Source organism: Dasypus novemcinctus, chromosome 31 (genome assembly GCF_030445035.2).
Source record: "Dasypus novemcinctus isolate mDasNov1 chromosome 31, mDasNov1.1.hap2, whole genome shotgun sequence".
In the NCBI taxonomy this organism is placed as follows: Eukaryota; Metazoa; Chordata; class Mammalia; order Cingulata; family Dasypodidae; genus Dasypus; species Dasypus novemcinctus.
The window spans coordinates 44,364,209-44,382,743 of NC_080703.1; the positions used below are offsets into that span (position 1 = coordinate 44,364,209).

The following is an 18,535-nucleotide window of genomic DNA, read 5'->3' on the forward strand; positions in this document are numbered from 1 at the left end:
TTTGCTTTGACCATATCATTAGGACAACCCAGAGATGAGTCGCTGCCCCCTTGGAGGGCTGTATAAACAGACGCTCAATCAAGGAGGCGGGAGGTAGAAGCAGATATGCGAGAAAAGAGGAAGGGCGTTCCATAGACATGCAAGAGGATCCTGCGGCACTGGGAAGAGAGATGAGCCATTCGCCTGATGGTTCACAGCTGACCTTGTGAAGAGCCCTGAGCAGCTGAGCCCAGCAAGAAATGAGCCCTCCAGCCTACAGTTGAGATCAGAAGGAGCTGGGATCATGGAGCCTTAAGAGGAAGAAGGAAGGCTGAACCCTTGCAGACATCGTCCGCCATCTTTTTTTCAACATGTAGCAACACACTTTGGGTGAGAAAGTACCTCTTATGGTACCTGGAGTTGGACTCTTTAGGGCCTTGTGATGGTAAGCTTCTACCCCAAATAAATATCCTTTATAAAAGCCAACAGAAAGAAGGAAAATGGAAAAAACAACGACAGAACTAAAGGCCAACAGAACCTGGTACTTTGCATCAGCACCCCTTTGGCTAATGCACTGGGCATGGCACCATGTTTTAATTCCAGGTGCAGACCCTGTCAGTGAGTCTGAGCAGCCTTCTGTCATGCCTGCCCTCACTGGCTGAGCCTCCTCTCAAAAGGAAGCGCAGGTGCGTCTGGGTGAATGCTCTGCGGTTCACCTTGGTGTTGCACGTCTTTATCAGCACCGTTGTCTAGGCTGTGCCTCAGGCCAGGACTTGGCGGGAGAAGCACCCCAAACCATAACCCCTACTCACAGATTTGGTCAGAGCCATGTACAATGATCTGCTCCTTCTATTTTGCTCTACCTGTTCTGGACTATCTTGCCGACTTTGCTAGTTCTTCTAAATCTGTTCCCAACTTACACTATGCGTTTGACTCCCTCTCCTTTCACTAGTGGGCAAACTTGCATTGCAGAACTGGGGAGTCAGGAGATGGAGCACTGTGATCTCCGGAGGGAACTGCTGGTGGAGACACTGGGACTCCAGCAGGTCATTCAGAATTTGATTCAAGTTTCCTCATTTTCACGGGACAAATGGGTAATTATCTCCAAATCACTTTACCTCTCTCTTTCAGTGTATTCATCTCTAAAGTGGATATGATGATTCTATCTACCCACCAGGTTGTTTCACAGAGATATTCTACACATATTTATATTTATTTATCACCTACCAAGAAGTAGGAATTGTGCTGGCAGTGGGGAGAAAGAGATGAAAGTCTTAACTCCTATACTGAAAATATTGATGCTCTAGTTCAGAAGATGGTCATATGAATAGATGATAGTGATGCAATGTGGACATAACAAAAACAGAGAGCTGTACCAAGGGCAGATCTTGGGTTCCCTGGAAGAGTCCACCATGCATAGTCAGGGAAGGCTTCCAAAATGAAATAAGAGCACCCAGGAAATGGCATATGCAAGTGTGATGGTTTGGCTGCATCCATTCAGCCAGGTAATGGTGCCCGGTTGTTTGGTCAAGCAAGCACTGGGCTAACTGTAATACAAAGGTCTTCCATGGATTTTAAACATCAGTGAGTTAATTGCACAGATGGCAGTTTACATCTACAATCAACTGAGGAGACTGCCGTCAGCAATGGATGACGTCTCATCCAATCAGGTGACGGCCTTAAAAGGGGAAGTGATTTCAGCACTCAGAGAGAGACTTCCCATCTCTGTTTGGACAGCCTCATTTCCTGGGGAGGTCATCCAGGACCTTCCGCAGAACTCCTGGTTTGCAGCATGCCCTGAGGAATTTGGACCTGTGCCTCCCCACAGTTGCATGTAGAATTTGATAAAATTTTCTACTATTTACAGAGATCTCCTGTTGGTTCTGCCTCCCGAGAGCCCCCTGAGTAGTACAGTGAGTGTAAGAGATCCTTATTTTATTTACACAGAAGAACAAGTAATTCTGGTCCTTTCCCAAGCACAAGGTCAGGACTGATAGAGCAGGAGAGCACCCTTCCTCATTTCTGAACACACCCATGGCCGAGCCTGCACACAACTAGAAAGTAATCCGCCCGATTCAGCTTCTCCTCTCCCCCAGGTTGTGCACCCCAGAGACAGACACAGACACCCAGAGCAGCCTCTTAGGGCCTTGTGCTGTGTCACGTGAATGCGCCAGGAAAGGATAAGGACGGTGCCTCAAAGGAAGGCCTAGGAAGGCACGGGCTTGGCTCCATGAGACCCTCGAGGTTGACCAGCTGTGGGATGCTGGGCAGGGGCTGCACCACCTCTTGGGACTCCGTGTCTTCATCTGCAGAAGGACTGACTTGGACTTGAGGAATTGAAATTAAAATTCATTTGTCTAGGAATTTAATGTGCCTAAGAAGAGCTTGTTGGATTTCAGGTGCCCAGACCCAGTCCTCTGAGATCCCGTTTAGTTGCTGAGGGTGGGACTCAGCATCCTTCAGCTCAGATGCATGTGGTCTCCAGACCACACACCAAGCGCACTGGGCAGAAAGCGCAGGCGTCCAAGGCTCTGTGACGACGCAGCAGTAACTACAGCTCTGTTCTGGATAACCACCTTCTAAGAACACCAAACCCAAGCAAACAGCCGTGGACAGAAAACGGCCCTCAATGGGCACCCTGGCTTCTACAAATCACGTGGGACAGCACTGCTCCACGCAGGCACACATATCCTAAAATCCTGCAATCCTGAAAGGGTCCGCTCAGGAAGGCTGTGCCAAACAGTGCCCAGGAGGGAAGGGTGATGGGTGTGCTGGGTTTATCTTGCGCATCGGACCACAGCCAAGCCTGGAGACAAGCTCACAAAGTCTGCCACTCTTGGAAGCTTCCACTGGAGATTTATGACCTTGGGAGGCTTGGTTAGTTCAGATAAGCTTCAGAGACTCCCAAATGCTTGTTCAAACCTTTTTAACTTCACACCTCACTACTCTTTAGGAAGATTGAAAATCCCATGGTTGAATGGGCAGAGTGAAGAGGCAGGCTTTGGCAGTGACGTACACCTCAGGCTTTCAGGGAGCGCTCCACCTTCCTTATCAGTCACCTACACTGGCTTAACCCGATCCTCTCTCTTCCAACACCACCAAATTTCCAGGTGTGAGATCTACCTGAGAACTGATAAGTGGCTGTGCTCTGGGAGCTTCGCTATGTGAATTGCAAATACAGACACCGTTCCTGCTCAACGCACAGTCACTATTGGGACAGGACACAAACTTTTCTTAACTTCTGAAGACACACCTCTACCTTCGAGAGGAGTTCTGAAATTACAAGGGTGTCCTCTACACTATCTGTAACCAACTCTCTTTTTCTTCTTTGGTCTCTATCTTTGTCTCCATCTCTTGAGTATTTCCTTAGATCCACTTTGGAATGGTCTGATTCTATAGCAAGAGGTAGAAAAAATGATTGTGCTTTTTTCCCCTTTTACGGTTTTCTTTCTTTCATTACCAAGCCTTTGTCAAGTAGCTTCACTGTGTCAGGAAGGAGCTGGGTGCACGATATAAAGCAACAAATAGGAAAGACGTGTATTATTTATCTACAGGATTACTTTCAGAGATTTCTTACAGTTCAGTGGTGAAGAGTTACATGAGCCGCATAATGAAAAAAGAAAGTAAGATTAAAGCGGGCATATAATAAGTCTCGGTTGGGTGAATGAATGTGCCGACAAAGTAGCATTGGACGAACAGGGGAACTTTCATATGAGGATCTTATAGCACTTTTCACAAATGCTAAGTAAGAAATCCTCGCTGAGGTGCTGGAAAGTCAGTAGGAGTTGGCACAGATACCCCTATTTCATTTAGGATTTTAATCAGGGTTAAGAGGCCCTCTTAGTTCTAGGCAGAAGGCTGGTGTAGGCCTCAAGAGGTGAGACACATTATCCACAACATGTGCCCTGAGCAGAAATAGAAGTTTACCTACAACTCATGAAAGAGGTATTTTTTTTGGGAACCTCAATATTCTGAATAAAGGTTTGACTTTTGCTGGGCCACAATCCTGAGTAGAAGGAACACTGACAGAGTCAGAGCTTCTGTCCCAGAATGGCCAGTACCTTAACTGGGAAAAACCTTTAATTTCTCAGGGGCTCAGGGCCTTCATCTGGAGAAAGGACTAGTTGGGACCAAAGGAAAAATGATTTTTCTTTCCTTCACTAGAGTCATTCCCATCCATCTGTGGGATTATAGATTAACTCTGGGAGAAAAAACATCTCTGCTTCCCAATTATAGAACCACACTTCTGGATTCTTGTTTTCCTGTGTGCTTGCATCCAACCAGGCTGTAAAGACCCCTCAAAGGACAAATTCCAAAATCTTCCAATTTAATTGCTATGCAATATAGATCTAACGCCCACAGGTATTGATCTTTCCCCTGGGGACATCAAACTAAACTTTTAAAATTGCAAAATCTTTATTTGACACAGAAGAAGAATTTCTTGACCTCACTGAAAAAGGTGAGCCCCAGCTGAATGACAGGCCCTGAGGAAACAACTTTGGAGTGACGCAGTGGAGGTGGTATGCACAATTTAGGCTCTAAATCCCGGGGGTCAGATGTTACAACTCCCCATGTTTCCTTGTAAAGTACCCCGTATAGGCAATGTCAAATAAACAGATGCTTTTTGTCTTGTTGATTTATATGTTTCCAATATATTCAGTATTTGTGTTCTGTGTGTGGCCACTGATTGGCTAAAACCTCTAAGTATATGTCATTTAATCCTCCCAACAAAATTTCAAGGCATGTGTGGGCCACCCTGTTTTGAAGGCAGTTAAACTCAGGGAGGTGAGGTACCTTGCTTGAGGTAGAAAGTGGTAAAGTTGAGATTTGAATCTTAGTTGGTTGGGGGAGAGTCTATGCTTTTTTTCCAGTGTACCATACTGTCCACTAATTCATCATGGAATGGAAATTGATTGTCTTCTATATTTTAGGTAACTTTCTGAGCATTGATTAGTTGGCAGTTGAAACAGGATGCTGTTTCACTATTTTTCTTAAGTCAGTCTACCCCAGCATTTACCAAGTAGAGTATTCCAGAGAATTTTTTGGTTGGATGGACCTTCTGCTGGCAATTCAGAGATGTGAAGTATTTTAAGCAGAGGAATGATGTAATCAGACCAGCAATTTACAAAATCACTCTGGCTGCCAGTTGGAGAATGAAAAGGAGGGGACAAAATACAAGTCTAGTGAGGGCTTGAAATAAACTATGATACTGAAAATGGAGAGAGCAGGGGGATATTTAAAGAGGTAGAAACTGTAGGTCTCAATCTCTAAATAGATGCCTGTGTTGAGGGAGGTGAAAGGAGGATTACTTCTCAGCTTCTGGTTGGATGATTGGGTAGATGGCATGTCATTCTTCTAGGTGAGAAGAATGGGCTTGAGAGCCAAGGGATTGTTTAGTGTTTGGTCATGTTGAGTTTCACACTCTTGGCCTTAACAAACACAATGACTCTCTGAGTTCATGACAGATAATCATTGTGTCTTCTAGCAAAATGTCTGTATCTCTGCTGCTAAGTGTGCCACGCTGCTTGTGGTTTATTGATTACTCTAATTTGATGCCTAGAGACAACCTCCTGTTGGGTCTCTGAGGAGGAAAAGGTGCTTAAAGATTGGAAAAGAACAGATGAGTCCACTTTCATGGCTTAATCAGCCTGGAGACCACAGGCTGGAGGCAGGAAGAAGTCTGGCACAGGCAGGCAACTTGGCTGCTCTGTATTTCCAACATGAGCTCCTTTATTGGATTATCATGCTTAATTATTGCTTGATGCAACTACCAAAGGTTTTTGGGGACTTGGAAGTCTTAACACTAGGTAATAGATCCTATTAGCTTGGAGGAGTTAGCCACTCCTAGCCAACCGTGCAAAATAAGCCACTCAAAACAGTTTTCTTGCTGCCATGTTCAAGCCAAGTCTGGATCTTTAAATTGGATTTACCACTCATCTATCTGTTAGACAAAATAAAATTAACTCAAGCATTCCAGTCAGACTGGCAAAAATTGGCCTGGACACTCTTGTTTCTTCACCACCACTGCTCTATTCTAGTGTTGGTAGTGTTTCTTCAGCTTATTCTCTTGCTTGGAAGTCTAGCTTATCTTTTGAACCCAATAGCCTCAGAATTTTGATACCAGGTCTGGATCCTAACTCACGAATTGGCTCTTGCTGGAATTCCTTGTAGTCTCACTGCAGCCACCCTCAAAGTACCCAGAAACCAAGTTTAGGATAACCCAATACTTTTTTGAAATTCCATTTAGTTATTTGTGACAGATCCTTTCTGTCCAGCCTTTCTGTGTAGGTCAAGCCATTCCCAGCCACTCTCTGCCTCACTGAGTTACATTAGTGTGAGAAAACAGTTTTGAATTTCTTGGATGAAACAAGAAATCCCTAATTTCTACTATGTTGTTAGCCCAAAATTGCTACCAGTGAAACTCTATTTGTTTTCCTCTTGTAGACAATTATTATTCTAGGCAGACTCTTGGGTAGGACACTTTCCTGGGATATAAGAGGACTTGGCTCTGTGAGTCAGCAGGAAGACATACTATTGTTTCCATCTGGAAGGGTTTAGACACATTTGCAAGATGAACAAGCAGACAGTTAAGATTTTGACAGTTTAGCAGGGCCACTGACCTGTCTGGTCAGGATTATTACCCAAGTAATTGAACTTTTCTCCTCATTCCTTTTCCATCACTGGACACACCAATCGCTGTATTTGTCTCTGGGGAGATGAGACAGGTCTTCTCGATCTGGAGGTGTAAACCCATCCATTCACTGATCGAAGTGACTCTGCTCATCACAGGTTTCGTCAGTAATTACGGTGGGAGGCCAGCAAAAGTACTGGAAACTAATGGGAAGTTTCTTCTGTCTGCCGTAATACTCATGGTACTTTCAGTGATGGCTTTTGATAAATGGCCCCAAGTTTCCATTTAAATTCCACTCTCCATATCAAGGTTATCATTTGAGAGAGCAGAAACCAGAATCTGTTAATCCACTGAAAGTTCATTTCAAGAATACCAGGTCTACGGAGGTACAGGATACCAGCTGCCCAGACCAAGCCCCTTATCAGGTTGACCTAACGACAGGAGTTTACTGGCTCAGTTTCAGAGCCTGGAAGGCTGCTTCCTCCCAGGGTCAGTGTCTTCTGGCTGGCGGGCAAACTTTGGGGTTCTTTGGCTTTTGTGTCACCTGGCAATGCACACGGCAGAGCCCTCTTTACCTTCTGGGTTCTGTTGGCCTCGGCTTCTTGCTTCTCTCCTGGCTTTCTCTGTGTGCCCATAGTGGATTAAGATGCACCCCATTGGGTTTTGGGAACCTTAGCTAATAACATCCTCAAAGGTCCTATTTACCATGGTCACACCCACAGGACCAGGGATGGGGCCTTTTGGAACACGATTCGATCCCCAAAAGGAAGTTAATAAGTACTAACGAAAAATAAAGAAGGACTCAATTCTTCAGTTTGGTGACCCTGGGCTATAAGAAGTGAAACAAAAAGGATTATTTCTGAGTAACTACTATGTACTGGGCGTACCAAAATGAGAAGGAAGCAACTGGTTTCTTTAAAATGTTGAAATCTAGAAGGGGAAGTCAGCCCAAATAAGATGACCACACAGTTTAGCAGGTCATGCTGGAGGAGTATTTAACATGGAGTCCGTGGGGTCAGGCTGGACACCGTCCAGCCTGAGGCTTGAGGGAACCCGGTGAAGGGTCTGTACTAGAGCCAAGGGGGAAGCTGAGTTTTGGGGGATGGATGCAATTGTGGCTGAGGTATGAGAGGGTGATGAGTCCTCCAGGTAAAACAACAGCAAGCGTGTGCAGAGTGTGGCAAGGTGTGAGAGGCCCTGGGGTCTGGGGAGTTGCACAGCCTTGGTCGCACCTGCTGAGAGGAACACGGTCCCTTGAAATCAACTGGCCTTAGAGAAAGGCTCCTCGAGGAGGTCGTGATAATGAAGGATAGAGGGCAAGGGCCAGGGCTGTATATAAACAGCCATCAGGGACCGGTGTGGCACCAGAGGAGCAGAGGCTGCCTGTGCAGTAAGATCAACAGGACTGGGAAGGGACCCAAACCCTCGCACCATGTATTTTTGGTGCTTCTTAACAAATACTTGTTGAATGACTATGTGGTAGCATTGCTTAACTGCCCACGAAATATTGGGGCGCCCCTTCCAGAGTGAGGGCTGTTGCCTCAGAGCCCTCGTTTCCCAGCGGGGAATGTGGTGTCTCCCACCTCTGGGCTGCAGTGGCTGAGAAGTGGTGCTTTTCCATCTACCAGACGTGAGGACTCTGCGGGCGTCAAGGACAGTGGGCCCACAAGGAGAGGAGATGGAGCAGGGAAGCCCTGTGTGAAGGCTGCCCGAGGAACACTCAAGTGGGCTTACTTGACTGAGAAGTCCATTTTATTAAGTCACTTAGAATTCAGCATTGTTGTCTCTAATAGGTGTAAAGTATCACTTTAACCGATCCATGAAAAGGAACGAATGAAAGATTAAAAAGTAATCCAGATGTGATCAGAAGAGACCTGGCTCTGTAGCCCACTCAGCTAAGGATTTTAAACAACATTTAATGAAAAGGAGCTGGGAATTATTGGAAGCCTCATTTGCTGCTGTATTTATGTTTGCTCTTACTTTCATAGCGAAGGAATAAAGCTTTCGTTCCAAACTGTGGGCTTGCTTGTTCCCCCTCATCCAGCTGACTAAAGAGTCCTCCTGGAACGGGTACAAAGGAAACCTGGGCTGGATGGGCAAGGGCTGGGTTTTCAAGCCAAGATGCTCGTGCTCAGAATGAGCAAAACTCGTTCAGCATCACCCCATTTCAAATGCTCTTACAAGGTTTTGTTTCTGTTCGAGTGTACATTAGCACACTCCTTCCATTAAACCATATCCTCCCACCCCCCTCCATCTCTCCCTCTCTCCCTCCTTTCCTTCTCTCTTTCCCTCCACAAATATTTTTGAGAGCTAACCATGGCCAGGTTTGGTGCTGGTCACTGGCAATAAAATGATGAACCAGACATTCGTCACTTCTACCCTCCTGGAGCTTACAAATCTAGAAGGAAAGAAAGACAGCTCACTCAGCAGTTAAATGTGGCATGGTGAGTGCTATTCTCAGTGTGCAGGGCACTACGGGAGCTCTTAGCCAGACCAGTGCAGTGGACTGTTAGGATGTCCCACTCATGGGACTCTTTTGGGGCACATCTCTCTGATGTCCTTTCCCAACAGCCACCACCTGCGTTTCTTTGGTGGAGGACTGTCCTCAGGCTGCCAGAACTATGTTTTTTCCTGTGCATGAAGCAGATGAAGTGTTTGGGGGCAGTCTTAAACCAGTGAAGATTGAAATGTTGTCCCTTATTGGACAACTCTGAGATGCTGACATTGTTTCCAGAGATCCCTGGAGGGATTGCGCCCCAATCCCCCTCCATATCCAGCTGCGTTGCCTCCTTCCCACCTCCCTACCCCACTGTCAGTTTTTCTAGGAGGACATTCATACGAATTCTTCCCTCGGGGTTAGCTTCTGGAGGACCTCACCTAAGACAGAAAGTCAGGGAAGGCTTCTTGGAAGAAATGCTTCTTAAGCCGATGTCCAGCAAATGGGAAGAGCCATCACGGGTGTGGGTGGGTGGAGAAGCGTGTTCCAGGCAGAATGGACAGCACATTCCAAAGCTCCTCCTGGAGAGGCTGCTCTTGGGCGCACGTCACTCCTCCTGAACCCGTTTTGGCAAGTTTTACGGTGAGCTCGCATTCCCTTAAACTCTAAGTCAGTGGTGAAAACTCCCTATTTTCTCATGATCAACATTTGTCAGGGTATTTTTTTTTTCTCACCACAAAACAAAATACATTTTTTCCTCATTTACTGATGGATTAGTTGCCTGTATCAGTGTGAATAATGCCTTGGCAAAAATGGGAGTGGGTAGCCCATTATGCCTTGTAATATGAATTATCCCTAATGGAGAAGGTCCATGTTCATCAATACTGATGTGGCCGTGTCATCGGTTTAACAGCGGAATGTTAAGGACCATTAAACCTAGCGCTGTTGCTGTACCATTATTTATTTTAGGGCCCAGGAATAACATGTGATTAATGCCATGACTGATTGACAAAATAAATACTTGTCAATGGGCTACGTGTGGGCTGTGAAGGTAGATGTTTGATGTTTCCTGTCTAGATGTCCACTCTGGCTGCTCTGCTGGCTTTTGTCTGAGATCTGCCCTAAAGCTGGTCCCTGCAACTTGATATCTAATTGTGTGTCTAGCTTGACCTTTCACCTCTGACCTTTGTGAAGGTAACCAAGACGGAGAGTCTCTCAGTTCCCCTTTCTCTGGAATGTTTTTTTCTTTTTAGGTATCCCCCACTCATGATTTTTCTCCTTTGCCCACCAGTCCCTGTTTTTAACTTAGTAATCATTCCACCATTTGACTTTAAAACTACCAATTTACACTCTTTTACAATAGTTTCTCCTTGCTAAGGCCGTTTTGTAGCTCAAGCTCCTCTTTGCGCTGGCGAGGAAATGAGACAGAGCAAGAGTAGATGACCAAATTAGAGCTTTCCTCCCAAATTTGAATTGTTTTGTGAAGTTCATAGTGACCCAGAAGGGTCAGCAGCTCTGCCTGTGGCAACTACTTACAACTTCAAAAACTGACCAAAAGGAAGATGGAGACAATTGTTGTGATTTACTCCAGAGAGGAGAATGGCTGATGCCAATACATGACTCCACTACTAACTTGAGTTTCTTCTGTGTGAATATCAAGGCTGTTGGGCAATACTCTAATATTGTGACCAGTGGAAATTGGGCCCCTGTAGTGGGGCATTATTCCAAATATTAGTTACCGTAAGTGAGTCAGGTCCTTAGCGTGGTGAAAAGAGGACTCTTAAATCTCGACGAGGAAGGCAAATGTCTGGCACAGGTGTTACCACTCATCCTCCCACCACTCTCTGTCCATCCCTTTATCTTCACCCAATGCTGGCACCATTTACCAACCCTTTCACCTTCCTCACGGAGCCTGGGTAAAACCTCAGATGCCCCCTCAGTCCAGCCTCCTGGTCAGCCATGGTCTATTGACCTGAGTTGGAATGTGATTTAAAGCCCATTTCCTCCCATTGGTTTAAACTCTGGTGAGTCTGGATAGATGTGCAGCTGGCACAAGCTGATGGTAGCAGGGGCCTCGGAGGGGAAGCCCTCGCTGGAAGTCACTGCCTTCTCAGGGCAGGGCTGAGGCACTGGAGAGCAAGCCACGCATCGCAAGGAAGATCAGTAGAGACACTACTCCCTGGTCTTATCCTCCCCTTTGGGTTGGAATGTTCTGCTCTTATTGCAGCTGGGCTACGAGTACTCAGAGAACACTGTCCATCGCTGTCTCAGAGATAAAGGTGAAGCTGGGTTCCTGAGACGAGAGTCTATCTGGGCCTGGAAGTTGGTAAATACTCCTGCTTTCCTTCTACTGCCAACGTGGGTGATCCTCAGTGCTATTTTATTTAAATCCTTCTATTTAATATGCCACTAAAATCACATGGTCATGCGGTAAATACCAAGGACTCTTGATTACTTGAGACCCCACCATCCCGTGGATATAATGGTGATGGTGATGAATTCCCAAGTGTGAGATTCTAATAGAGCTATGGGAACCTTTCCTTCTTCTCCTCTGTCCTTACTGAGAAGCTTCACTTCTAAGATGCCTCCTGGAGCTTTGAACTACAAAGAGGTGAGCAAATGGGCAAACATGGGCCTTACAAAATCTTATTATTCATTCTTTCAAACTGTTACCTTGTCTGGAGGTATGTGTCTGTAAACCTAAGTATTGTTTTGACTTGTGCATGGAAAGAGAGTTTGTAAGCAACCTTTAGGCAGCTGCTCCTGGAAATTCAGGTTGGCATGCCATCTAGTTCGGTTAAAAGATCTGGACACATAATCGCTGCTAAAAAGACCATCACTCTCCTCTGCTTCTCTCTGGCCGTGTATAAATCATTCATTTGGCAGGCTGTTTGTAATTCCACTAATTAAGTGGCATCCAATTGCCCCTTTTGGCCCTGAGTCAGGCTTCTACAATTTTTTTCTTCAAAGCCCAAACATCATTCTGTCCAAAAGCAATGGGGCCATAAGGCATGATATTTAAGATTTCAAAAATAGCTTAGAGTTTTGTGGATTGGTATTTGACTTGCTGGCTGGTTTGCCACCTGTTTGGATTTCTCCCCCAGCCCAGCAGGTTGAGAAACACAGACCCCTGTTTATTCAAATGAGCTGCTTTGGGGATTTTATTGGTTCAATGCCCCAGGTCTATGGATACAAGGTAGATCAACTGGCAGAGGAAGAAAAGACAGAGAAGCTTACTGTGAAGGTTATAGAGCCATTCTGTACACGCTTAGGCCATTTATTCAATCCTTATTTCATTCATTAATTCAAACGTGCTTGGCAGGCTAGGAGATGTGCCACAGAAAGGGAGCTTGAAACACGGTTACTGCCCTGAAGGAAATTATCGTTTAATAGGAAAGATAAACATGTTTGCAGTAACCTAAAACCAGGTGAAGGGTGGGAGAGTTTATTAGGAACTGCAGAGAAGAGTGAGTGAAAGCAAAGAGCGAAAGTGTCTGCCATGCATCCTCACTGGACATGAGGACAGGGAATGAGTCTTGTCCAACCTTACGACTGGGGCCAGGAAAAAAGTAGGTGTTCAATAAATGCTTGATGAAGGCAATTGAGAGGAATACGGAGGGCTTCCTGAAAGAAGTCATTTTTAAAGCAGATCGTTTTGAAGCAGAAGTGGAGGCTGGACTGACTGAGAGGAGGTAGGAGAAAATTCTCCAGGAAACTGAAGGAGCAGAGAAGGAGAGCGTGGGCAGGCTGGTGGAGCACAGCCGTGAAACGGGCAGTCAGGGAAGAGCGGCAGAGAACCGGGCCACCCAGGGCATTCGCCCTCAGCCCCAACTGCCTTTGACCCCATGCAGGGACTTCCTTTACTCCCACTCAGATGTCATAGACACAGGAAACAGGCTCTTGCCCCAATCACGTTATGGAGATGCTACACTATTCTCCCACGGGTCTTCTGAAGCTCACAGAAGTACCTTAGCTCATTGGTTCTTAAACTTCCATATGCACAAGAATCACCTGGAGGTCTTGTTAAGACACAGATTTCTGGGACCCATCCCCCAAACTTCTGATTCAGCAGTTTTGGGGTAGGGTCTAAGGATTTACACTGCTAACACATTTCCAGGAGATGCTGATGTGCTGGTCCCTGGCTCATACTTTGAGAGCCACTGTCTTAGACAAATGTACCATTTATTTCTTTCATATACACACCATTTCCCAAGACAGAGAGAATCAAATATCCTACAAAGTCTGTAATGAGCAGAGCTTTTAAAAACGTTTGCCAGAGGCTGGTGCTTCAAAGATGCTGGTGTCAAGCGATATAAGAAAGTTTCTGGAATAAAAATTGCATTAATTTCCAATTTATAAATCATTACACTCAAGAAGTTCTTATAGTTTGGAACTCAGAACATTATTTCCTTCAGAGCAACAATGTTATAAATAGAGCTTGGGTTTCCAACTCATCAAAATGCCCAGGCCAACAAGAATATGTCTAAAGCATTCAGTTCTGTAATAGATAAGCACAGAAAACACGATGGAAATACCACTAGTCGAATCAAACACAGCCTTGAATGTTGTATTTCACTCTGTTCAACAAATGAACCTTAGAAGATCTGTGACCACTAAATTTTGATAAATCAAATTGTATTTCAACACATTTAGGAATCTCCCTAATTAAAGGACCCTTAATCAAAGAATAGGAGAATAACATAGAGTAAATTTTTGAAATAATGAAATAGTGCATAAAAGGAGTTCCTAAAACCTTTGTTTATGTATTTCTTAAGCTGGAATTTCTTTTATATGTCCTAGTTTCTTACAGGAAAGGAGGTTTGGTTCAGGTAGGTATTTCCCTCTATGATGGCACCGACTTTGAATCCACTGCTGGACTTCACGGTGTCTTCTCCTTCCACAGCCCCCTCTGGAGGGGTCTCTCCAGGTAAGTTGCCATAAGATGCCTCACACCTTTGCTCCACCATAACGGTGGCTCATGAGAATTAACATTTGCAAGCCCTTGCTGCTTAGGAGGTGGCCTTGATGACCCAGTTGCTAGAACTGCTCTGAATTTTGAGTACTGAACTATTTAATAAGGTCTGTGAGACCTGGCTGTTCAGCTGTTTTGGGAATCCTGGGAGTATGGCAAAATTCCTTATCTTCTCTTTCTTCAGAGGAATCCTCACATAACTCTCCCAAATGAGAAGTAACCCAAATTCCTTTTAATAAGAAGAGCCTAACCACCATAAAGCTCCCAGTCGTAGATTTGACACATAGCTGATGCTCAGTATCTTTATTCCCAGACCTTCCCTTTAGGTCTCAGGCTCAGGTTTTCTAGCTGCAGAATTGGGATAATATTTTTCTCTTCCTACTCTTGACTCTTTCCAATGGAAGGATCATTAAGGTAAAATCTGCACAGTTTTAAATTCATCAGAACTAAAGACACATAAAAATGCAAGGAATTACGGAACAGACAAGATAGAGAGAAGGGAAGAGTGAGAGTCGGGGAGATCAGCTCTCAGTGCAAAGGAAGGCAAACAGCCTTTGTTGAGCTGCATCTATTAATAATTAGCTCTGCCACGTGCTCGCTTCAGCAGCACATACACTAGGAGCGATACAGAGATTAGCATGGCCTCTGCACAAGGGTGACATGCAAATTCGTGAAGCATTCCTTTGAAAAAAGAAACAAAAATAAAAATAATTAGTTCTGCCATTTCCTGCAGGGCTTTGACTGAATGAATCATGTTTTCTCCAGGTCCACCAGGAATGAAACAGTCTAGGGACATGCTGCCAACAAGCTCCACTGTGATACGAGTCAGAGAATAAAATGCTTCAGCTCCTCATCCTGCACGTTTGTGGTGGAACGACGTGGAGCCTGAGCAGTGCTGTCACGACTCTCCCAGTCAAGGCAGTGACCCTTGGTTCACTAAATGGAACTTACCGTGCTCTGTCCCAAGTCGCCCACGAAAACGTTAGCATCTTAGATCTAAGGCAATTTGAAGATCATTCCACTCTGACGTTCTCTTTTTATGGAGAAGGAGACTGAGTGGTAGGAGGGAAATTTACTTAGCCAATATCATATAATTTATTCTTGAAAATATTGCTTTTTCAGGCCTCGCTCTACCTGTTTTCAGCTTAGGAGCAATAAAAATTTTATCTTCCTGACCTATTCATTCTGTGGTGCCCTTTATAAAAGCTCCAGTGCTGTTACCTATGATCTCATTTGATCTTCCTAATTACTCTTTGAGGTGAGCAGAGGCATCATTTCATTTCACAGATTAAGAGTTTAAGTCCTAAAATAATAAAATACTTAGGAATAAGCTTAACCAAGGACATAAAGGACCTGTATTCAGAAAACTACAAACATTGCTAAAAGAAACAGAATAAGGCTTACATAAATGGAAGGATATTCTGTGTTCATGAACTGGAATGAAGTTGGAGAACTCTGACTTCTGGACTTAAAGCACATTACTTAGCTACAGTGGTAACAGCATGTGCTGGCATAAGGACAGACAGATTGACCAATAGAACCAAATCAAGAACGCAGAAATAGATCCTCACATCTATGGTCAAATGATTTTTGACAAGGCTATCAAGCCTTCCCAGGTGGGCCAGAACAGCCTATTCAACAAATTTTGCTGGGAGAACTGGATAGCCATGTCCAAAAAGAAAGCAGGAAGACCCCTGTCTCATACTTTATACAAAAATTACCTCAAAATGGACCAAGGACCTAACTATAAAGGCAAAAACCATAAAACTCCCAGAAGAAAATGTAGGAAAACATCTTCATGATCTTGTGGTAGCTGGTAGTTTCTTAAACCTTATACCCAAAGCAGAAGCAACAAAAGAAAAAAATAGATAAATGGGACCTCTTCAAAATTCAAAAGACTTTTTCAAAAGGATGGAAAGACACCTAAGTCAATGGGAGAAAATATTTGGAAATCAAGTATCTGACGAAGGTTTAATATCCATGATATACAACGAGACACGACAACTCAACAATAAAAAGACAAAGTACCCAATTAAAAAACTGAGCAAAAGAGTGATGCTTGGTCATCGCTGTGGGCCCTGAAGGGAAGGGAAGAGAGGGATAGAAGAGATGGAGGTGGGGGTAACTGGGGGGCAATGGAAGTGCTCCACTAGATTGTGCAACAATGGATATAAACCATGCTAAATTTCACCAAAAATTTATAAAAGTATATAGTTTAAAATGTAAACTATAATGTAACCTAAAATTTAGAAAACTGTACAGTCTAAAATATAAACCATAATGGAACCATGGTTGGTAGCTATGTTTTAATATCTGTACATCAGCTATAGTAAATATAACATCCACATATAAAAAGATCATTGCTGGGGAAGTGGAAAAAGGGTTTGACGTTGGGTATATAGGAGTCCCCTATATTGTACATGTGACTTTACTACAATCTAAAATTTTTTAGAAGACAAAATTTAAAAAAAAGATGTAGACACTGAGGAAGGAATGGAGGAGATTGCCTTTCTACTGTACATGCAGGGCAATACGTACTACTATGATGAAAGGCAAAATGTCATAAACAAAGTTTTATGACATTTTTCATTTTTTAATATCCCAATTTATTTTTTATTTTGTTTTAGTTTGTCTAAATTATTATGCATTCTATTTCAAATCTTTAAACCTCTCATTACTATTTCATTTTCCTACTAATTGAATCTGGCAATATATTAGGCTTAATTTTTGAAGAAGTTTTGGATAACAGAGGGGTTCAACTATGATAAGGGAGGAGCACTAGTGTGGAGTGTCATTGATGGGTGATGCATGGGTGGGAGAGAGTTCTCCAGGGCATGCATATAGAGTATATAGTTATGGTCAATATTCATTGGGTATTGTCATAGTCAAAAGAGTTACACATGACAATTAAGGTAGTCTTGAGTTCCCATCCTGGGGAGCTCTGTTGCATTCCCCAGTGGAACAGCAACAACCCCCCAAGTGCAAGGACAAAGATCAGTGAAGAAGGATGGCCCAATGATGGACCCTTGATACTGATGACTATGCTTATGAGCCTGTGTGCTTGAAATTTCAACTAGGCCTAGAGCTGCAGGGTGCCTAAGAGTTACCTCCAATTTGCTCAAATGTGGTCACTCTCTAAGCTAAACTCAGCATGTAAATGCATTACCTTCCCCCCAGCATGGGACATGATTCCTGGGGATGAACCTCCCTGGTGCCAAGGGATTACTTCCATCACCAGCTGGTGATGCAACTAGAAAAAGACCTTGAATAAAAGGGGGAAATGGTAAAGACAAATGAGTTTATATGACTAAGAGACTTCAAAATGAGTTGGGAGGTCATCAGAGGGGTCACACTTATGCACATCTCAGCAGGATCCCAGAGACAGCCAAAGTAGATAAAACCCCAGGTATTGGTGCTCCTGAGAGCTATGGAGACACACAGGTTCTATGGTCATGACAGATGGCTCTGGAGTTCATTGCCTTGCTAGTGGGCCCTACTTTGGAATTTGTGCTCCTGATTATGATGGAGATGGACTCAAATATGACCTCTCTATGCATGCCTCTTCTGTCACTTTTACTGAACCTGTGATTGATGCTGGGGTTGTGTATGCCCAGGAGACTTGAATCCCAGGACTGTCCATGTGCCAGCTGGGCCCTGAGCCTCAGCAGGGTTGCAACAGCTACTCTCTGGTTCATTGGACTTACCCAGGTCAGCTGATGGGGAAGTGAGAATGGTCAACCACCACACAAGGGAACCGAGAGTGTCTACAACTGCAAGCAGGAGAATTGCATCCATCAGCCATGTGGGATCTAAGCACCCTCTTGAGTTAGAGGTGGAGTGGACATCAACATCCCAGGGCCCACAGGATGGAGGAATATAATATGAATTGGAATGGACTTGCTATAGAACTGTTGTGATTAGCAATGGAACAAATTGTATCATTAATGTGAAGATGGTGGCTATAGGAGTTGTTGAGGGCAAGGAGAGGGAGGAAGAGGTGTGATATAGGGCATTTTCGGGACTTGAAGTTGTCCTGAATGATATTGCTGGGACAGATGCAGGACATTGTATATCCTGCCATATCCCACTGGATGGACTGGGGGAGAGTGTGAATTACAATGTAAACTATGGTCCATGCAGTGTGGCAGTGCTCCAGGGTGTATTCACCAAATGCAATGAATGTGCCTCACTGATGAAAGGGGACGTTGATGTGGGAGGAGCAGGGGGCGGGCATTGGGGTATGTGGGAACCTCTTACATTTTTTGATGTTATGTTTTGTGTGATCTATTTATCTTTAAAAAAAAGACAATAATAAAAAATTAAGACACAAAAAAGTTATTAGAGGAAGTTACAGTTAAATAAATTAGATTTTTAAAAAGGTTAAAAAAAATGAGTAAAAGACTTGAATAGACATTTGTCCAAAGAAGAAATACAAATGACAAAAAAAACCAGCAACAACAACACACACAAAAAAACATAAGAGATTCAGGGGGCCTGAATCTCTGGACTGTCCACG

The 18,535-nt window shown here is 44.2% G+C and overlaps 1 protein-coding gene and 1 pseudogene across 3 annotated transcripts in view; one reads left to right on the plus strand and one right to left on the minus strand.

Annotated features, from left to right (window-relative positions):
- Positions 1-18,535, minus strand: part of CPNE4 (copine 4) — a 509,926-nt gene that overhangs the window by 62,220 nt on the left and 429,171 nt on the right. The window lies entirely within an intron of this gene.
- LOC111763955 (U6 spliceosomal RNA) lies at positions 14,611-14,704 on the plus strand (annotated as a pseudogene).